This window comes from Sminthopsis crassicaudata, chromosome 2 (assembly GCF_048593235.1).
Source record: "Sminthopsis crassicaudata isolate SCR6 chromosome 2, ASM4859323v1, whole genome shotgun sequence".
In the NCBI taxonomy this organism is placed as follows: domain Eukaryota; kingdom Metazoa; phylum Chordata; class Mammalia; order Dasyuromorphia; family Dasyuridae; genus Sminthopsis; species Sminthopsis crassicaudata.
The window spans coordinates 469,036,785-469,059,969 of NC_133618.1; the positions used below are offsets into that span (position 1 = coordinate 469,036,785).

Here is a 23,185-nt window from a genome sequence, read left to right on the forward strand (position 1 = left end):
GGAAGGAAGGAAGGAAGGAGAGAGGGAGGGAGGGAGGGAGGGAGGGAGGGAGGAAGGAAGGAAGGAAGGAAGGAAGGAAGGAAGGAAGGAAGGAAGGAAGGAAGGAAGGAAGGAAGGAAGGAAGGAAGGAAGGAAGGAAGGAAGGAAGAAGGAAGGAGGAAGGAGGAAGGAGGGAGGGAGGAAAGGAGGGAGGGAAGGAAGGAAGGAAGGAAGGAAGGAAGGAAGGAAGGAAGGAAGGAAGGAGGGAGGGAGGACACAAGCATTTATTAGATGCTTCCTATGTTTCAGGAACTGTACTAAGAACTTTTACAAATATTATCTCATTTGATCTTCACAACAACCCTGGGAAATAGATGCTATTATTATCTCCATTTTACATCTGAAAAAAGTCTAGTGCTATATGGTGTCCGCAGGATTTAAGCATTAGAAACTTTCCCTTATATTGAGACTAAATTATTTTTCTGCAATCTCCACCCAACTGAAACATGTTAGCTGTCTTTAAGTAATAGGAGGAGGTCCTGGAAGAAAGATTAGCCTTCTTCTGCTTGGCCCTAGAGGGCAGAACTAGGAACAATGAGAGAAAACTCCAGAAAAGCATATTTTGACACAATTAAGGGAGAAAAAACTACCGAATAATCAAAGCTGTTTCAAAGAATAGACTGCCTCAGTAAATACTGGGCTGGTTCTCACTAGAGGGCCATGGAAAGGTGACAACTTGCCAGGGATCACAAAATCTCTGGATCACAGATTTAGAGCTGGAAGGGACTTCAGTGATCATCTACCTCTGCACAATAAGAATCTCCACTGTATCACACGAGAAAAGCACTTGTATAGCTTCTTTTGAGTCTCTATTCCATTTAGGGGGATTTCTCATTGTTAGGAAGTCCTTCCTGATATGCAGCCTAAATTATCCTCCTTACAATGTCTACCCAAGGCTTCTAGTCCTGTTTTCTGGGCCCAATCCCTCCCCCACCTTCAGTGCTCCCTCCTTCAGTTATCAGACAGCTATCCTCCTCCCCATTTCCCAGGCTTTTCTTCTCCAGGCTAAACATGCCCAGTTCCCTCCAATGGTCTCCTCATATGGCATGGAGTCAAGGCCCTTTGCCCTTCTGGTTTCCCTCCTGGGTGTCGCCCAAGAGAGTCCTGCTCAGGGACAGCTTGGGTCAGAGGGCTGCCGAGAGCCCTTTTGGGTAGGGATTCTGTCCTGTGGTTCTGGGAAGACAGTGGAACTGGGAGTTAGCTGAGACAGAACATACAGGGCTTGATCATGGCAATTAGAGGGGCCCAGGATAGCAGGGGTTAAATCGCCATGGAAACAAGCATGCATTATTTACATGGTCTAATGAATAAAACATTTAAGTAGTCGGCTAATAAATTTCCCAACACAAAGCAAACTAAGCTATGATTTAAATATGTGCTGCTGATGACTCTGCCCTGAGTTATGGGGCTGAGCTCTGGGAGGCCCTGCCTGGTTTTACACCTTCATCTCTCCAACATGAAGGCACAACTTCCTTTGTCATAAATGATTTTTCCTCTACCGAATGGAGCCCACTAAATGGCAGGTGACCCCGGCCCCCAGGAAGCCAGAGCTGGGTTGGTGCCTTTGTTCCATGTGCAGCCCCAGCTGGTGTTGGGGTGTGGCGGGGTGGTGGCCACTGGGAGCCAAACTCTGCAGATGCTGTGAGGGGGCAGTGTGCTGGTAGAATGGAGTAGGGGAGAGCCCTGAAGATGGCACATGAACCGCTTGGTCTTTCCTCCGTTCCCCTCCCCTCTTTTCTTCTCTTCTTTCCTCCTTTCCTCTTCTCTTTTCTTCCTTTCTCTCCTCTTCCCTTCTCCATTTCCCTCCTTTATTCTCTTCTCTCCTCCTTTTTCCTCTCCTTTCCTCTCCTCTCTTCCCCTTTGCTGTCCGCTTTCTCTCCTTTGTCTGTCTCTATACGGCTTTTAACCCTTCTCTGTCCTCCTTGTTTCTCTTTTTCTCTATTCTCCTGTATGTCATTTCTCCCTCCCTTCTTTCCCCTACATTCAGTGGTTTGTATAGCTCACACAAATCTAATGATTTGTTAAATATCCCTTTTTATTTGAAGTTGGCTAGATTTCTGGAGGTTAAGGAAAGCAAAAGAGAGATTGGGAGGCTAGCGTGGGAAGATGTAAGGAAGAGAAAGCCTAAAAACTGTTCTAGGTACAGATGAAGGTGGGGATTCTTTTACCTTCCCCAGTATGTAAAAGAGGCTGTGGATATCCTCATATGTAACAATAACAAAGATCTCTCACTTCTACTTTTTTTTTTTCCTGAGGCAATTGGGGTTAATTAAGTGACTTGCCCAGGGTCACATAGCCAGGAAGTGCTAAGTATTTTGAGGTTAGATTTGAACTACCTTCTTCCTGATTTTAGGGCTGGTGTTCTATCCACTGCACTACCTAGCTGCCCCAAAACTAGAAATACTTTCAATGAAATAGTTTTAAGACTTGGGGAGTATACATATTATTATCTCTACTATATATATAAATTAACTCAGGATCAGACCGGGTAATTGGGTTAGAAATTCTTCCAATGCAATAGTTCTAGGACTTGGGGAATGTATGACAATATTATTATTCCTATTTTATATACAAATTAACTCAGGGTTAACAGATAAGGAAAGTAACTTTCTTATAGTCACCCTACAAGTAACTATCAAAGGCAGGATTTGAACCCTGTTCTGATTCCCGAAGCCTAGCACTGTTCTGTTTTGCTTTCTTCCCTGACCGGAAAAAGAACTGCCCTTCTGGAAAGGAAGGAAAGCTCCTTCTGGGAAGCCATATAATGAAGATATATCCACTCAAAGGAAAGAGAAATGATGGTAGATTAAAGTAATCAGGGAAGACTTCATGAAGGAGATGGCACTTGAGATTTCCTAGGAGAACAGGTAGGATTCACATAAGTAGACATGAAGAGGCAAGACATTCTGCGTCAAGGACAATAGGTAGAGCATAGAGGCAGGATGGTTAGGCGCATTGCTGGAATCAGTGAATTAACAAGGTTGTCTGCCAAAACTGATAGTGTGAGGGAAGATGAGAGATAAAACTAGATAAGTGGGCTGAGTTCAGATTATGAAGTCCCTGAATTGCCAGAAAGGGACTTTATCCTATAGCTAATAGGAATCCAGTGAAGAATTTTGATCTGGAAGGGACAGAGCATTTTGAGTGTAGGCAGGGGAAAGATACAGGAGAAGGGGAATCCAATTAGAAATAGTGCTGAATAGGAGTTAGGAGGCCTGAGTATTAATCCAGGATTTGCAATTAACTTGCTGAGTGACTTTGGAAAAGTCCCACAACTCCTCTGGAATTCAGTTTCATATAAAATTAGTGGTTTTTCAACCTACCCTTTATGGACCTAGGAGCCACTAAGTATTATAATTATACATGTTTTCAGAATTTTTCAATGTATTAATCAGTTGTGCTGATTTTTCTCTCTAAAAATACTATTTATCATTTGAGATGATTCTCTGGAACACAGAGTAGGAAGGATAGTGAGGATTATTATGATGACATAACAGAAGACTAATAAAAACTTATTAAAAGTGACATAAATGGATTATAATAGATGAACTCAAAGAATTTCCCAGAATTTTAGACCTTCCATCTCTGATATCTTATGTTTTATGTTTTAAAATTCTATTTTCTGAATTATCAGGTACTGGACCACCAGTGAAATGAATAGAGGCACAATTACATGGTAGCTTACCATTCAAATTACTAGCAGATTTGACAGAGAACTGACATTCTCACTTCTAGCATGTATGAAGATCAAGGAGAACTTTGCAAACATGCAATCTGTGTTTCTGGAAATGTCAGATAATAGTTGTGTATGCCAAAAAAGATAGGTTGCTCTTCCTAGAAAAGAAATAGTTGAAAAGACTTTGAGAACACCTATATACTTCTCAAGTTACTAGGGTGAATGAAGGCTTCCTCAAAAGAATGGAAAAAATGCCTCAAAGGAAAAAAGAAGAAAAAGAGAAAAATAATCCAAAAAGACAGGAAAATCTTAACATTGTTAGCAGGTAAAAGTATGTGTCACAGAGAGGGGAGGGAACTAGTTAATAGGTATCTTTTAGAATTAATTAATAGGGATCTTTTCTAGGAAAGGATGGGAGGTGTTCTGACTCTTTGAGTACTAAGCAGCTAAGGAAGCAGGGAAGGGGAAAAAGAATTTATTACGTATCTACTTTGTGCCAGCACTGTGCTAAATGCTTTATAAATCTTATTTCATTTGATAATTATAAAAATCCTGAGTTAAGAGTTATTATCTCCACTTTATAGTTGAGGAAACGGAGGCAGGCAAAGTATTTAGGGATAGGTGAACTTTAGAGTCTAAGCCCAGCACTCTATCCATTGTGCTACCTAGCTGCCTTCAGTTTTGAGGAGTGATAATGTAGAACTCTATTCATCAGGAAAAAGATCATCCAGGAGGGGTGAGAAGAAGAGACTAATAAAAGTAGTTGGGGAATCCTTGAAGTGGAATGCTGAGCTAGTATTAGCAATAGAGGTCTCATGTCTCTCTTAGGTAGGCATTCAAATGTGCAAGAGAGCCTCTCGGGACTTGTGAAACCCCATGACTCCCTCGCTTTTCCTGGTGACTCATGTGAAGACCAATGAAACTATCAAACTTTCTTTAATGAAAGATAGGTGATTATGAAAGTGCTAGGAAAAAAAAACTGAAGGCCTTAAACCTTAAAATCATATTTTAATTACTGGAACAGGAACGTCAGGAAGCAAAATGGCTTTAGAAAGCAAATAGTTAAGATGTTGTCTCAGAATGGAATTTAGAATTATTTTTAACCCTGGTTTAAAATATAGGAGTGAAATGCTCTTGACCATGGCTAGAGCTCTGGTAAAAATGGATTTGCTTGGAATCTTGTGAATGAAAGCAAGAAGGCTCTAAATTGAAAATGTATATGAAAGGAAAAAAACTACTCACATATATCCAACAAGACAGATACATGGAAAACATCAGACAGAGAAGGAAGAACAATATTAGTAGGAAGGCAAAATAATTCACAGGGGAAAATAAACCACAAATCTAGCAACAAAACTTGTGGTCTCAGATATATATTTTTATATTTATCTATATATATAGATACCTATCCATATATTTATATAGATAGATATCACTCTGTCTATATTTGTGTATATGTTATATGTGTATATACACATACATATACATATACATAAAACACACATAAAAATGCACAAAATATTTATAACAAAGAAAATTTATGACATAGCCCAATGCAAAGAGGTTATTTCCACCTTCTAGGTATGACTGAAACTTGGTAGACTGAAACCCGAAACAGGAATCTGATTGTGGAATGCTATTGTTAAAAAAAAAAGGCAGAAAAAAAGGAATGATAAAATAATATAGTTTATTAAGAATGTATATTTGTGTCAGGAAATCTGGATTTCTTAGCAAATACATAAAGAAGAAAATATGACAAAGGTTATTTGGGAGAGAATAAGGAGGAATGAGAGTGATATTGCTATAGTAGTATGATACAGATCACATAAAGTTAGTGAAATTAGTGAAGTTGGATTTCAACATAGAATGGAGTTTATTAAAAGCAGAGCACTTGATAAAGTCTTTTTTAAATTAAAGCTTTTTATTTTCAAATCATATGCATAGATATTTTCAGTATTCATTCTTGCAAAACTTTGTGTTCCAAATTTTTTCTCTTTCCCCTCATCCTCTCCCCCAAAAGGCAAATAATCCAATATATGTTAAACATGTGCAATTCTTCTATACATATTTCCACAATTATCATACAGCACAAGAAAAATCAGATCAAAAAAGGGAAAAATGATAAAGAAAACAAATTGCAAGCAAAACGCCAACAAAAATGTGAAAATACTATGTTGTGATCCACCCTCAGTCCCCACAGTTCTCCCTCTGGGTGTAGAGGGCTCTCTCTATCAGAAGACTATTGGAATTGGCCTGAATCATCTCATTGTGGAAGATAGCCATGTCCATCAGAATCAATCATCGTATAGTCTTCTTGTTGCTGTGTATAATGATCTCCTGGTTCTGCTCATTTCACTCAGCATCAGATCATGTAAATCTCTCCAGGCCTTTCTGAAATCATCCTTCTGGTCGTTTCTTACAGAACAATAATATTCCATAATATTAATATACCATAACTTATTCAGCCATTCCCCAACTGAGAGGCATCCACTCAGTTTCCAGTTTCTGGCCACTTCAAAAAGAGCTGCCACAAACATTCTTGCACATACAGGTCCCTTTCCCTTCTTTAGTATTTCTTTGGGATATAAGTAAGCCCAGTAGAAGCACTACTGGGTCAAAGGGTATGCATAGTTTGATAACTTTTTGATCATAGTTCCAAATTGCTCTCCAGAATGGTTGGATTCTTTCACAACTCCACCAACAATGTATCAGTGTCCCAGTTTTCCCATATCCCCTCCAACATTTGTCATTATCTTAGCCAATCTGACAAGTGTATAGTGGTACCTCAGAGCTGTCTTAATTAGCATTTCTCTGTTAATAAAGTCTTGATTTATCTTCATTCATAATTTCATTTTTTAAAGATAGAGGAAGTAATAAGGGGAAATGATATATGATACCTTATCCTAGTTATCTAGAAAGAACTGATCTAGGGTATTTTCAGTTTTTGAACACTGGCAGGAGATGAAGGGTCAGTAGCGGCAAGATGTTAGGTGGGAGTGAAGCATTGATGGGAGAAGGTGATCCCTGGGAGAAAAGAGTCAGAACTCAGAGACTGGTGAGCAGCCCGAGTAAAGGAATAGACATTGGTACAAAGGAAAAGGGGTGGGCAAAATGTGGGGGCAATGAGCCTGCAGACCACTACAAATAGGAAACATATCCTTTTAGATGTTCTCCAGGGGGTGGGGGAATCCTAGTTATAGAGGCATTATAGTACGGTGAATGGAATCCTGGGTTTGGAGTGAGGAGGACCTGTGTTTAAATCAGCTATGGGCAAGTAATTTCTCACATATATAAAATGAGGAGACTGAACTAGATCCATCCCATAACTGGGATTTAATATATAGAGCATGCTAAAAGTCTTAGTGCACTAAGACTTTTTGAACACATGTGTATGCATGTATGTGTATGTGTATATATGCATACATGTTTATACACACAGATACAATGACTTATCCAAAGTCATATGTATATGTGTGTATATACACATCCATTATACCACAAGAAGTCCCAGATGGATACATGGCCTAAACAGAAGACATCATAACTAATTTAGGGGAAAATGAAAAAAGATGCCTTTAAGAATTATGGCTGAGAGACCTTTTTAATCAAATAAGTATACAAATTAACCTAAATAGAAATTTTCTATTATAAAACATAAGAAAACTTTGATATGAATAAAATCAATACATTTAGATTAAGAAGAAAATAAGTGTTCAGGAAATTACAGCCTGCAGATGGGGGTCTTGTTTTTGTAGGACCTGGGGCTTAAGGTAATTTGTATTTAAAATGTAAAAGTCATTCTTTCAGAAACAGGCTACAGGCTGAATTTGACCCTCATGCCATACACGCCAATCTCTGCTACAAAATACAAAAAGATCTTTGCATTAAGTATCTCTTATAAAAGTCTGATATGTAAGATTTACAGAGAATTGACACCAATATATAAGGTCAAGAACCTTTCCCAAATCAATGGTCAAATGACATCAATAGTTTTCTGAAAAAGGAATGCAAATGATTCCCAACCACATAAGAGGCTCTCCCAAGGTAACTACTAATAGGGAAAATGCAAATTGATACAATTCTGAAGTTTTATCTCACACTCAGAAAATTGACAAAGGTCATTGATAAAAGATGAAAAAAAATCAATGGTAGAAGGTGGGGAGAAATTACCATTAGTGGAGCTGTGAATTGGGTCAACCATTCTGGAAAACAATTTGTAATTTTGCAAGAAAATTCACAAAAGTATTCATGTTCTTTGACCCAGCAATTTCACCACTGTGCATATATCCCTAAGAAGGAGTGGATGTCCATCAGTCAACTAGCATTTATTAAGCACTACTATGTGCCAGACACTGAGGAAAGCAAGAAAGGCAAAACACAGTCTTTGCTCTCATCTAATAGGGAGATAATACTGGAAGTAGTTTCAGAGGGAAGACCTTAATATTATGAGGTACTAGACATGGCTTCTTGAAAAAAGGTGGGACTTTAGGTGAGATGTAAAGGAAGCCAGAAAAGGAAGGTAGAGGTGAGGAGCCCTGAATCCATGAAAACATTTAAATATGTCACCATTATTTTTGTGACAGTAAAACATTAGAAGTATAATGAGTACTGTTTGATTGGGAAAAGTCTGAACATACCTTGGCATAGGTGTTTAATAGAGCACCATTTTCCATTCATAGAAACATGGAAGAATTAACTAAGAGCATTTGACATTGTAAAAAAAAATGTTCTTGTTTGGTCATGTCTGACTCTTTATGACTCTTTATGAGGGTGTGAGATAGGGCAGGGATGGATCTGCGGTCCTTCTCTCTCCAAAGTTCTATGAGCAGGTCCATAGGGAAAGAATTTTGTGTACTCAAAGCTGTGATAAGAAAGGCTTTATTGGTTAGAAATAAACGCCAAGATGCTTTGGTGGGCAAATCACTCGAGAGAAGTGATGTTGCAAAGAAACATAATCTGACGACTTACTTTAAACGGCAACAGAATAATAGAACAGAATAGGCAAGTCTACTTAAGTTTGTATCTGAAAAAGTCTTCCTGCTTTCAGAGGATGTGGGGCCATTTAAGTTTGTATAAGAAAGGAGTTCTTCTCCAGAGACTATAAGTCCATTTAAGTTTGTATAACGTTTTGTTGGTGATTTTATATAACGTTACTAGGCTGTCTGGTTTTACTCTCATCACTCATTTAGGGTTTTCTTCACAGAGATACTAAAGTCATTTGCTATTTCCTTCTCCAGTTCATTTTGCAGATGAGGAAACTGAGGCAAACATAGTAAGTGACTTACTCAGGGTTATAGAGCTTGTAAGTGTCTGAGGCTAGGTTTGAACTCAGGAAGACAAGTCTTTCTTATTCCAACCCCCATGCTCTATCCACTGCATCATCTTCCTGTCTCTGTTGATAAAAATGCATCAATCAAAGGGCAGCTAAGTGGTGCAGTGGGTAGAGCACTAGCCCTGGAGTCAGGAAAATTTAAGTTCAAATCTGGCTTCTGACCTTGTGATACTGGACAAGTCACTTAACCCCAATTGCCCTTCCCCCAAATATATTTAAATGCATCAGTCCAAAGTTCATTAATAGACCAGGAGAGAATTTGGCTTTCATTCCTAGAAATATTCTAGAACATATTTTTAAAAGGAAAGTATAAGAGAATTTAGAAAGGAAGACATGATTCCTAAAGCAAGTATGATTTTATTAAAAATAGTTCCTGTTAACTTTATTTCATTTCCTTTTATGGAACAGGAATCTTAGATGGATAGACCAATGGAGTTCTGAAGACTTAGCTTAAATAGATTTCAGCAAAAGATTTGTCTTGATCCTTAGGGATCAAATGGAGAATATGGCCTAATGGCAGTTCAGGCAAGGGATACTTGTTGAATGCCTGAACTCTAGGAGTATTCATCTAGGTAAGATGTCATCCTCAGGAGAGGTCTCCAATGGAATGCTCCAGGGAGCCCTATCCTGGTCCTTTGCTGTTCCACACCATACTCAGTGGCTGGGAGGAAAGCATTGAAGACACACCTATTATACTTGTAGATGACACAAAGCTGGGAGGGATTGCTATTTCTTCAGATGACAAGGTCAGGATCCAATAAAATTTTATTGGGTGAGCATGATAAGCCAACTTTAATAAAGACAAGTTCATAGGAATAAATGTAAAATCTTCACTTGGTTTATATAGAGTCAACTTCCCTTTTGGGGAAGGAGAGACTAGATAACAGTTTGTTGGGGGGAGTTTATAAGACTGAAAGTTCAAAATGCCTTAATAGTGTAATGTCGGCACAAAAGCTATAACGACTCAAGCCCATATTATGAAAGGCAGCATGTCTGGAATGTGTGGGACTGTAATATTCTTGGGGATATTTGCACAGTAGTGGAATTGATGGATCAAAAAGCATGAATACTTTTGTAAATTTTCCTGTAAAATTCCAAATTGTCTTCCAGAATGGTTGACTCAATTCACAACTCCACTAATGGTAATTTCTCCCCACCTTCCACTATTTGGCTGGACAGATCCTATCTGAAGTGTTGTGATCATTCAGGAATATTTCAGACTGGCATATAACTGAGATATATGATTGCTACCATGAAGATCACTTGGAAGAAGAGAGGATATTCAGTATGGAGAATGGAAGGTTTAAGAATAACATGATGCATCAGAGCTATCTGTAAATATTTAAAAGACAATAATGTGAAAAAATGATTGGACTAGTTTTCTGTGACCTCAAAGGACATAAAGGACTAGGAAAATTGGCAAAAATTTCAGAGTAGCCGACTTAGCCTGGATGTCAAAATTTAGGCAGCCTCAAGTCTCTCTGCTCTCTGATTTATCTTTCACCCAGATGCCAGCGTTACTCCTACAGTCACTGCCCTACTCAAAAGGAGTTCTCTTACCCTGAGGATAAAAATACAAAGTGCTCTGTCATTTAATCCTTTACAACATGGATCTGAACTACCTTTACAAACCTATTACCCATTACTCTTTTATTACCAAAATTACCTTCCTCCTGTATGACATTTCTTCTACCCTCTCTGTACTTTTGTAGCTATGCTGGAATGCACTTCCCTTGCCCCCCAAGTCAAACTTTTCACAGTCCTTAGCTGCCTTCAAAGTTCAACTGAAAAGCACCTTGGACCTGAAATCTGTTCTGATCCCTCATGAGTTTCTAATTTGTTCTCCCCAAAATATCTTGTCTTTACTTTGTATATATGTCACTATTTGGACTGGATAGGGTGTTTACCCACCTGCAATCTCTCTTCAACAATGTAATCTTCTTGTGGGATTGGGATCATTTCAAGGGGTTACTGATCTTTCTTCCCAGGTCAAGAGAGCCAGTTGTTAAATTTTCAGTGGGAACAACACTGAAAGAATCATGGCTTGATTTAATATTTTGTTGTTTGTCAAGACTTAAGAAAGTGGTGGAGAAAATGTTAATGCAAATTAAACTTAAAACATGTGTCGGCCAGCATATGCTTTCTTCCCACCCTCCCAGAAAGTCTATTGTTAAATATTTATCAGCCTGCCCCTGTCCCTAAGTGTTCCTTATGATCAAGTTCTCTCTATAAAAGACCTTTCCAGCTGCATTCCTAAGTCTATTCCTGTTCTGATGCTCTAATATTTTCTTTTGTAATATTATTCTGTTTCTAACATCCCTTCCCATCCTGAGTTCTATGAAGTAAAACTTGGAAACCATCGTGTTCCCTTCAGGACAAGTCAAACCTGGATTGAGGGGTCTGTTGACAAACATACTTGCTGTGACTGTATGAACTCCAGCACCTATTGATGCAGACCCTGATATCTATTACCCATGAAGCCATCAGGTTGAAGGCTCCTACTGATACAAACCACAATCATCATTGCCACGTGAACCAGTTATTTATAACCTCTGACAGCAGGAATTATGTGGAATAAACGTAATTTATAGCCGTTCCAGGAAAAGCCATCAGAACAGAAACTAATAAGGATTTCTTTCAGCTAAAAAGGTGTCAATTGCCAGAAAGCAATGGGCACCGTTAATGCGTCTGACAGAATTATTCATGTATTTCTCAACCGTGTAACTGTTTATTAGCCATGGCCCTGTACTGAAGCGGGGGGCATGGAGGCAACTAGATGAGGAACAGAGAGTTAGAGGCCAGGCTTGAAGTAGGGGTGAAGGAGGATGAGAAGAAAAAAGAAGAAAAAAAGGGAAGGGAGGGAGTGTAGAATAGGAAAGAGCAAGGAAAAGAGTCATTGACTATCAGAATTGGAAAGAACTTTAGTACATGGACTGTAAAAACATAAAATATAGAATATGAGAGCTGAGACAGATTATGGAACACAGAATGACAGAACATGAACCATAGAACATAGAAGGTTAGAGAGGAGAGAAACCTTAGATCAGACTATTAGAACATACAAAGCAGGATGTTAGTGCTACATGAGACCTTGGAATACATCTGATTTTTATTTTGCAGATGAGAAAATAGATCTCCAGAAAGAAGAAACACTTGAAGGCTTGGGTCATGTGGAAGAGAGGTTAGTCTTGCTTTACTGGACCAGGGCAGAACTAGGACCATTATTGTTTGTCCTTCATTCATTTTTTTAAATTTTGATAGTATTTTATTTCTCCAAATACACGTAAAAATAGTTTTCAACATTCATTTTTGTAAGACTTTGTATTCCAAATTTTTCTCCTGCCCGTAATTCCCTGTTTCTAAGATAGCAAGTAATCTGAGATAAGTTAAATATGTGTGATTCTTTTAAACATATTTCCACGCTTGTCATATTAAGCAAGAAAAATCATATCAAAAGGGGAAAAAACTGTGAGAGAAAAAAAGCCAATGAACAAACAAAAGTGAAAATACTATGCTTCAATCCATATTCAGTCTCCATTGTTCTCTCTCTGGAAGCAGATGGCATTTTCCATCCCAAGTTTATTGCAATTGCTTTGAATCACCATATTGTGGAGAAAAGCCAAGTCCATCACAGTTGATCATCATGTAATCTTGGTTCTGCTCACTCAATTCACTCAGCCTTTCCAGACTTTTTAAAAATCAGTCTGCTCATCATTTCTTATAGAACAGTAACATTCCATTATATTCATATACCATAACTTATCCATCCATTCCTCAATTGATGGGCATCCACTCAATTTCCACTTCTTTGCCACTACAAAAAGTTGTCCTTCATTCTTTAAGAGAACATCATAAGGGTGATATTTTGACTTGTGCCTGAATTGGATTTAAGGGAGACAGGGCTGTGCACAATTGTCAGCCTCACTTTTTTCCTTCAGTTTTCAAAGTCCAGTGTCAAGACAAAAATCAAAGATGGTACAGGATATAGTGAATACTCTTGGCTTTTCTAAATTAAAATCTTTCCCAGGGCTCAGTTTGTCTGAAGCAACACCTACTCAGTCACTAAAGAAAAGGTAGGTAAGAGAGACAAAAAAAAGTTTAATTTATAAAAATTTCAATCTGGGAAGGAAAGAATCTCAAAGGTTTTTTTTTAGCAGAACATAAAATAATTTCTATTTATACTCATTGATGAAAAGACAACTTCGTAAGAAGAACTACCTAAAAGTGGAATAGATTGCCTCTATAGATAATAGATTCTCCCTAATTTAAGGTCTTCAAGCAGATATTATAAACATTAGTCAGTATATTGTAGAGAGGCATCTTGTTCAACTATGTCCTAGACTATTGACCCAATAGACCAGCTGCCCCAGTGGTATAGACCATTCAACTTTCTTGTTGGTATGGGAGAAGATAACAAATAGCTCTGTTTTTGTGGAGTTCATGGTGTAATAGAGGGATATGGCACCTTCAAAACCATTATAAAGCAGAATATAATATGACAAGTAGTAAGAGGCAGCATGGGAAAGCTAGATGATACAGTGAATAGAAGAATCCTAACCCTGGGGTCTGGAAGATTTCTCTTCCTAAATTCAAATCTGGCTTCAGACACTAGCTGTATGACCTTAGTCAAGCCACTTAATCCTGTTTGCCTCAAGTTCCTCATTTGCAAAATGAGCAGGAGAAAGAAATGGCAAATCATTCCAATATCTTTGTCAAGAAAAGCCCAAATGGGGTAACAAAGAGTTGGACACAATTGAACATCCATCATGTAATAAAAGTCAGAAGTTCTGAGTTTAAATACTTGCTCTTCTTGATATCTGTGTGGCCTTGGGCAACTACTTCCCATTTCTGGTTCTCACTTTCCTTATTTTTAATATGTATTAGATTTGATGTTGTCTAGTTTCCCTTTAAGCTCTAAATTTTATGTACCTATGATAAGCGCACATGGATGATTTTAAAAAGTGCTTTGAGAATTCCTGTAATAATTACTTCAAGGAAGAGAGCCCATAAAAGACTTCCTGGAAGAGGTGACCAGTTAGCCTGAACCTCAAAAGATTTCAATAGATGGAGATGCGGGGGAGGGCATTATAGGCAAAGAAAGCAGTTTGATCAAAGACAAAGGGGTAGAACATGATATATTCAAAGAATTCCAATTTTTTTTCAGCTTGGCTAGTGCGTAAAATATGTGAGAGGATCAATGGGAACTGAGTCTCAAAAGACTGTTTAGAAGACCTTGGATACCATGTTTTTATTCTATAGGCAAATGAAAGGCATGGGTTGTTTTTGACCTTCAGTATAGTGAATGTTTACACAGGTAACAAAGTTGGAGTGTTTCAGAGGTGGGCAAAATTAAAGGTAGGAGATCACTGAAGGATCTATTACAATATTTCCAAGCAATCAATAATGAAGTTTTGAACTAGGGTAGTGACAATAGGAGTAGAATGATGGGAAATGAAATGAGAGATATATTAGAGGAAGAATCTATGACATCTGGCATCAGATAATATGTAATGGGTGAGAATGTCATCAAAGATAAATCTGAGGTTTCAAGCCTAGAATAGGGTCAAGAAAGCTTTAAACAAACAAACAAACCAGAAAAGAAAGTCTTCAAAGTCTGGTACTACAGAGGGTAATGGGTATAGCATGGGAAGAATGATAGTAGAAGAAAGAACCAATAATTCACAGGACATGACATCCCAGAAAAGTGCCAGCAATAACACTCATGGCCTCAAATGTCTATATAAAGAATTGCACAAAGTATGGGGTAATTCAAAGGATGAATTGAGGTGCTAACAAAAGGAGGAATATATTATCTCCCACATTTACACTGAAACTTGGTGGGATGGTACTCAACCCATCCATGACTGGAATTATGACTCTAGAAGGGTGCTTCTTATTCAAAGGACAGAAAATAAATAAAAGGGGTGGTGGTGGAATAATGTTGCATTTTAAGAAGGTGCTGAAAAATTCCTGGAACTTAGCATAGAGAGAGGGAATGGGAAGAATGTTTGGTTGAAAAATAACTGAGTGAGAAACAGACACAATTTTTTGGAGATCATACAAAGACCACCTTAACAGATGGAGGAAATAGATGACATATTTGGGAAACATTACAAATGTAATCCCATAATACTAATTATCTGAGAATTTACTAGCGTTTTCCCTCTGACAAAAGCAGAATAGCTGTCAAATTTATTTCTTGTCTTAATGATAATTTCATTCTTCAAAGGATAGATATATTAGCTTTGGGAACTTCTACTCTGAACCTGATGCTGACCACCAGAGAAGAACCAGTTGCTAGAAAAAAAATGATGGGAACCTTGTGGGACAAATGATTACTTCCTCCTAGAGCTTATTTTAGAAAAGAAAAATCTGCTTGTAGTTTTTCTGAATTTGGGGAACACAGTTTCAAAGCACTCAGAGAAACATGAAGTAGGAGTCAGGAGCCAACTTTCTTTTCCCAGACATGGCAAAGTCCTTGATTTGGGACTATAATGATGGTAAAAGAATGGAAAGCTTAAACTAATTCAATCAGTTCCAAATTCTAAGTGAAGCCAGGAAATGTCATTATCAATCTATTAACCCCTCTTCCCACTGCCCAACAGCGTCGTGATAGGGAGGAAATGTATGTCCTGAGAATATGGTACTATTGGAAGCCTGGTATAGTGGGAAGAGCCTTGGATTTGAAGTCTGGGGAAATCTGGGGTCAAATTTCAATTCTGAAACTTACTACTTATGTGCCTCTGGGTAACTCCTTTACTCTTGCTGAGTCTCAGTTTCACAAGCTATAAAACAGTTCCCTATCTACTTTGTGTGTGTGTGTGTGTGTGTGTGTGTGTGTGTGTGTGTGTGTGTGTGTGTGTGTGTGTAGGGGGGAGTTATGAGGAATCAACTTTAAAGCACTGCAGAAATGTGAAGATGACATTGTGTAAGCTTCAAGTCATGGAATGAATACTAGATTTGACATCAGCAGACTTGGTTCTGACCCTGAATTGTGATTCTGATGTTTACTATTTATTTGTATCCCGCTAGGACTCAGTTTTCTTATCTCTAAGCTGCAGAGGTTAGATTCTGTCCACCACTAGAGCTGTTACAAAGAGAGTTAAGTGACTTATTCATGGTCACACAACTATTAAGTGCCATATTTGAATTCAGGAGGATAAGTCTTCCTAGAGGCTTGGCTCTCTATGCACTGTGTTACCTAGATATCCATGATAGAACACAAATAATATTAATTTGTGTTTTTCTAATTCAATACACTACCAGCAGGGATGCGTTTCCATTTGAGGTTTTTTTTAAGTTTATTTTATTCTTAATTCATGAAACAAAACAAACACTTCCACAACATAGTACAATAAAAAAGATGATTGCACATGAAATAACAAATTCACCACTTGCTATTCTCTTAAAATATATAACAAAACTATTGTGTAAATCCCCCCCCCCTTTTTCCCCTTCCCTTCATTGCATTAGATAATCTCCAATTCACCCAGCTGGAAGACACAGACTTGAATCTCACTTCAAACACTTACTATGTCACCTTTCCTTCTCAGAGTCACTTTCCTTCTCCAAGACTCAGTTTCTTCATCTGTAAAAAGAGAGACAATAATAGCACTTTATTTCATGGAGTTGTTGAAAAGATCAAAGGTGGTATTGAACTTTTATAAAGTACTTTGTAAATATTTAAGTAACATTTATAAATGTCATCTTCATTATCTTTATCAACATCACCACTGGCTTCTTGTCGCTCTAAGGACTTTTGATCGCATGCTCTTGGAGGCGCTGACAGGTCTATGAACTAAGCCTCTAGTTCATATTTAGGCAGAAGAGTATGGCCTGTAGCTCTTTTCTTTAGAATCAGAGAATTGGGGGGGTGTGGGAATAGCCCTATGTATCCTTTCTTCCCCGAGCATTCCTCTTTCCCTCCCCTGCAGCCCAGGCTTCCAAGGGAATCAATTTGTTTCTTTAAGTATGAACCGACCTATGCCGGCAGGACATCAAATACATCTGCCTCATGAATTATTTGTAACTTTGTCAAAGAAAGTGCAATTTGATGGTGCTAATGTCAGTCTCCACAGCTCAGTGGGCTCTTGTTTCAGAGCAGAAATTAGAAAGACCCTTCCTTGGCCAGTGGAAGGAACCTTCTGCAATAAAATATCCCACGCTACTGCATGTGCCCGTCTGACAAAGACAATTTGATTTGTCCGTAGCTTTTAAAATATTCATCCCACTTTGATGGACTATAGTTTTACAAAAAGAGATCATCATTAGCTGGCACCAGCGGTGCCCTGCCTCCAGCCAGCACCACACCGCTCACATGGAATGAAGACATCCAATAAAAAAAAAATCACTATCTGCCTAAGAACCCTAATCAGTAATGTTTGGTTCAAGTGCAGCTTAGGGGTCACTAACTCACTTTCACTGCCTCTGTGCTTTGGGGAGGAAGATGCATTGTATGGGCTTCACATTACCAGCCAGGAGAGACTCTCCAAAACCCAAAAGGCCAACTTGAAGGGAAGAACAAGGTTTGTGTCTGGAGGTATGGGAGCAGAAGAGAATCAAAGAGCCACGGAACGCTAGAGTTGGAAGGGACTTTAGAACATAGAATGTCAGAGCTAGAAATCATATGTGTATGTAAATCATCAGAGAAGAAGCAGTATCTAGATGCAATGTTAAGAGTGGAATAGACTTTAAAACATAAAATAATAGAGCTAGAAGTAGATCTTAGAACATAGAATTTTAGAACATAGAATATAAAATGTCAGAACTAGAAAAGAATAGAAATGTTTAGAACTTAGAATGTCAAAATGTAGCATGTAGACATGGAGAGTTGGATAATGACCCCCATTCCAGGTGATGCCTAGAAAAAAAAAAAGAGAGAGAAAGAAAAGGCAGAAATTTCCTACTTAGATTTAGATCAAGACTTGGAAAGTAACAGAAATTGTTGAGTCTCCAATGGTGGTAGAGTTCATAAGCAGCTAAATCACAATATCTCCTCTGAGTGTGTGTGTGTGTGTGTGTGTGTGTGTGTGTGTGTGTGTGTGTGTGAATGCCAACCAAGGCTGGTATAATGGGCTGACTCCCTGTATGGAGAGGGGACCATGGGATAGAGTGGAAGAAGAGGGAAGCAGATCTGCTTGTTCAGCCCCAAAGTTTATTTAAGTTAAAAAACACATCTCGGGATTCAGAAGAGTGTTACACTACTGTCAATTTTCAGACGTCGCCATCAAGCGAAAAAAATTACATCCCGTCCTGACGAGTGACTAATCAAGGCGAGGCGAGCGGGTCTGCCATAAATTACTCCATTCCGAAATAAACCACACAAACAGACCGATGATAATAAATGTAAATTATTTCTCTGAAGAAATTTTCTTGGTATATGAGTAATACGAACCATCAGGAAGGCGTCTTCCTTAACATTAATTACAGAAGATGACAAGTGGGCTGATGACTGGGAAGGCTCATTATCTGGGAACATATTCACAAGTTTGCAATTTGTGCGAGATGTACTCGGGCTAAATTAATCTCCCTCCTTTGCATGAGCCTCTTCTAATTTTCATGTTATTAACAGGTTTGCAGTATCACTCAGTGCCTGTCACTCTAATCAGGTTTCAGCGTGTTCGAAAAAGCAGAGCGTCATTTAGAAGGATAAGTCCCTATAATGGTGCTCTCTTTCATGTGGAGAATTCTACAAGGCTGCTTTTAATAAGGTCCTTTAATCATCTCCCTTTGCTCAACTTTTGGCCCCTATGTTTCTTTATGAAGAGTCATTAGAAGACTTTGAAGTTCATCAAAGATGAAAAATTCATAACGTTGTTAGGGTGAGGGGCAGGGGTGGGGAGATAGCAGGGAAGCCGGTGCTCAGCTCTCCCCTTCTTAAGTCTTGGTCCAAGAGGGGTCTAGGGGCCCTGGGTGACCAGTGCAGCTTGGGCTCCGTTTTCTTTTACTGACATATATCTTTAGCTTTTTATTCCTCCTCTAGGGACCCAGTAGCCCCTTGGTGATTGGGTCATTTGCGGCTGAAAAGAACCTTAGAAACTATCTAGTTCAATCTTATTTTACAGATGAGGAAACTGAGGACCATGGAGGTTACACAATTAGCTAAGAAGAGAAAGAGAAGATTTTAACTCAGATGAGCTGACTCTAAACTCCCAGTCCTTTCCATTGCATGTTCCTTCTCAGCTAGAACCCAGCTAGGTGTAAGCTGGAATTCATTCTCCCCAATGGGAGAAAGTGATATTGTCTGTGTGAGGCTAGGTCTTCTTTTCCCAGACACAGATCTTTGGAATACTCCTCGTAGCTCCTCTGTGCCATCCCTCACAAGCACAGCATCCTCACAGATCAATGGAGCCACTCTCCCAGGTGTAGGATATTCAGGGAGTCCCTCAAATATCTCCGGGAAAGCCCTCATGGATTTAGAATTCTCAGGGCATATTTCAGAGACTCTTGGGTTTTCTTGAAAGAGTTCCTGGATACTTATTTGAATGTAGTCATTTACAGTTACACATTATTAGTATCCAAGGGCCTTTAACCTCAATATTTTACATCAATTCTTGCTTTCATGGCCTAACCCACTCAGAATCAGGCTCTTCTGAATACCTTTGATAGTCAGATTCTTCCCTACATCTATAGAATGGAGCTAGATCTTAGCTAGTAACTCTGTCTACTGCTAAACTCAGCTGGGGACTGAGAGCACTCTCAAAGTCAGGGGCTTATGGGCTAAAATAAGGTCATTTCCTATCTATTAATGCTGACTCCACAATAACTTAACCAGCTCAAGATCAGCCTGAAAATCCCTTAAGGCATATTCCAATAAAGATTAGCAAAGGACTTCTGCTCTCCTGAGACCAGAAAGGTCACATACATCACATACACCCATATGTGCTAGTTATTTGGACTGCCTCTACCTTCCAGGATCCAGGGATATAACGAAAAGGAGCACTGGCATGATGCTCCCTCTCTGAACAACAGAGTGGCTGCAGGGAGCGGAAGCCCAAGTGCTGAGTTGGCAGGGACACTAGCCTGATGTTTTGTTTTTGTTTTTGGTCTGTGATTTCATCATTTTAGGCCATACCTAGTGACAGCTTTTTCTGTTTTTTGGACTTGTAGATTGGGATCTTCTCTGCAACTTAGAGTCTAAAAGCAGGAGTTAATAAAATTTTGTATCCTACATGTATAACTTATCAAATTGCTTACCATCTCTGGGAGAGGAAGGGGAAAGATTAAGAGAATCTGGTATTCAAAAAATTTTAAATGAACACTACAAATTGTTTTTATTGGTAATTGGTAATTGGTAAAAAAATAAAATATTATTCAAAAAATATTTTGTGTCATAGACCTCTGTGGCTGAAGAATCTTTTGTCAGGATAATGTTTTTAAATGCATAAAATAAAGTAAGATTACAAAGAAAACTAATTATAATCACATATGGTTATTAAAAACAATAAAAACAAGTTCACAGAGCCCACATTAATACTACTGTCTTAAAGAGTTACAGGAGAGGCACAGAGAGGTTAAATGCTTGCCCAGAATCATATAGTCAGTATGTGTCAGAGGTGAAATGTCCACGTTTTCTTAGGTCCAGCTCTCTAGGAACTATGTAATGTCAGATTTATCTTGTGCAACATGACAAATATGGAAACATGTTTAAAGTGATTATATGTATAGAACCCAAATCAGATTGTTTGCTGTCTTGAGGAGGGGAGAGGTAAGGGAGGGAGGGAGAAAAAAATGGAAACTTGGAATTTTATAAAAATGAAGCTATCTTTACATGTATTTGAAAAAATAAAATACTATTGAGGAAATAAAAAAGAAACTATACCATTCTGCCTGTAGGAGTTAGCCTGAAGGTGGTTACATCTCAGGATAGAGATGTGCTATAATGGAGAAGCTTTCCCAGGATGGATCTTGGCTCTGTCAGGCATGGAAGTCCTTGCCTCTTTGGTTTCAGTTGGGTGTCTAAAGTCTAAAGTCCCAAGTGGATCATCTTTTCCTGCCCAAAGGTCAGTGAGAGAATTGTCTGAGGTTTAGCACCAAGCTCCTTGAGGGCAACGACTGTCTTTTTACCTCTTTTTGTGTCCCTGGTGCCTGGCACATAGAAGACACTTCATAAAGCATTTGTTGAATGAATGAACAAAAGCGCCATGCCTTTGTCTGAAAGTCCTTGTTATTGCAATGCCAGGCAGAGCATCTTCATAATGCTTGCTCTTTGTCTGGACTCCTACGTATGATTATGCTTGAGGTGATATACTATTAGGCCTTAGTTTGAGGCTCGAGAATAATAGACCTAGAACTGGAAGGGACGTTAGAATTTAACCCGTCCAATCTCTTATTTTATATCAAGGGCTGCATAAGTTAAGGGACATGTTCAAGGACACACTAGCAGATTGGGAGCAGAATCCAAATTTTCTGACTTTGCACCATTCCTTACCTTATTTTTTTTACCACTGCCCTTCACCTCACTTCAGGGTTGTGTCTGAGAAGCCCCCGTTGAATGTCTCGGGCCCCAAATACTGGACAGTAAGGGCCAAAGACAGACCTGAAGACATTCCTCTAGAAATCTCCATCCAAATTGACATTGACTCATTAGTTACTTCCTTGGGACATTGGATCAGTTCTGAATATATTTAAGTGTGTTATTATTTAGTTCATAGCTTCCCATCTTGTCCTCAAGTTCAGTTTGAGAGATTCTGCCAAATACTTTGCTGAAATCCTATTATGTCTACAACATTTTCCTTCTCTTCCAGCCTAGTAACTCTCTCAAAGAAGGAAATGAGATTAGTCTATTCTATATGGGCCTTTAGTGATTATTGCTTTCCTTCATAAAAAACCCACAAAAGATTGGTCTACTCTGTTTTTGAGAAGCAGTATTATATACTGAAGAAAAATCTGGCCTCAGAGCCAGAAGAACAAGAACAAAAGTTCCACTTCTAACATGTACTGGATGTGTGACCTTGGGAAGTCATTCAGTCTCCTTATGTTCTAAGCAATTCTTCAACACTGTAAAGTTGCAGAGAAAATGCTGATCTGTATTGGAAGAGGGAACCTCTTCATTGTGGAGTTCCTCATATCAATGATATTCTAGGAACAATCTCTAGCTCCTATATTTTGTTTTTATATCTTCTTCATTTCCAATTATAGCCCTTCCCCCATGGACATTCCCAGAGGATTAGTCCCTGAGCCTTCCAACTCAGGTGTCATCCCTCACTCCATATATATAATCTATTGCCAAGACTTAGGTAGCCACACGGTATAGTGGGAAGAGCATTGAGACTGGACTTAGGAAAAAAATAATAATAGCTAAACTTATTTATCACTTAATATGTTCCAGGTACCCTGCTAAGTACTTCAAAACTGTTATTTCATTTGAAACTCCTAACAACCCTAAGAGGTAAATGCTATTATATTCTCATTTTACAGATGAAGAAACTGAGGGAAACAAATGAATTGATTTGCCCAGAGTCACACAGCTAGTAAACTTGTCTAAGGTTATATTTGAACTCAGGTCTACCTGACATCAGTCAGGCACTATATCCACTATGCCACCCAGTACCCTATCTGAGTGTAAATTTTATCTGAGATATTAATTTTTATAGTCTATTCAGCACTTAGTACTATATCTGTCACATGTGGGCACTTAATAAGTGCTTATTGAATGAACTGAAGGGACATGGTAAGCACTTAATAAATTGTATGTTGGTTGACTTGTTAACTTGACTTGTAATTTTAAAAATGAAGGAAAAAGTAATTAACCAAAATTAACCAAATCTGACAGATTATGTGATGTTGTATATCTAAAGTCTCCTACATCTGGAAAAGGAGGGAGGTGGATGCTCATATTTTGGGTGGGGGTCCAAATTAAGTCATTATCATGATAAACTTCAATTTGGAGCATTTGTATATTGTGTTTTCCGTTTACATTGTTATAGTCATTGTGCTTATTATATTTTCTACTTCTGATTGTTCATCAAGTATTCTTCTAATAATATATTTCAGAATTCTTTAATTACTTTCTGTTCCATAAAACCCTTTCAACTCAGATATTCTATGTTCTCAGGCCCCTTTTATTATAGATGTTGTCAGTCCATTGAAAATATTTCTGAAACACAATGGTGTTGTACTATGAATGGACAGAGAGG

General features: G+C 38.5%; 1 long non-coding RNA gene across 1 annotated transcript in view; it reads right to left on the reverse strand.

Annotated features, from left to right (window-relative positions):
- Nucleotides 1-12,713: 12,713 nt before the first annotated feature.
- The window catches only part of LOC141557442 (uncharacterized), a 193,552-nt gene continuing 183,080 nt past the window's right edge, over nt 12,714-23,185 (reverse strand). Inside the window, exons 2-3 of the long non-coding RNA XR_012486789.1 lie at nt 16,580-16,635; nt 12,714-13,109 (exon numbers count right to left, since the gene is read on the reverse strand). This is a non-coding gene — a long non-coding RNA (uncharacterized LOC141557442). The remainder of the gene's footprint in view (nt 13,110-16,579; nt 16,636-23,185) is intronic.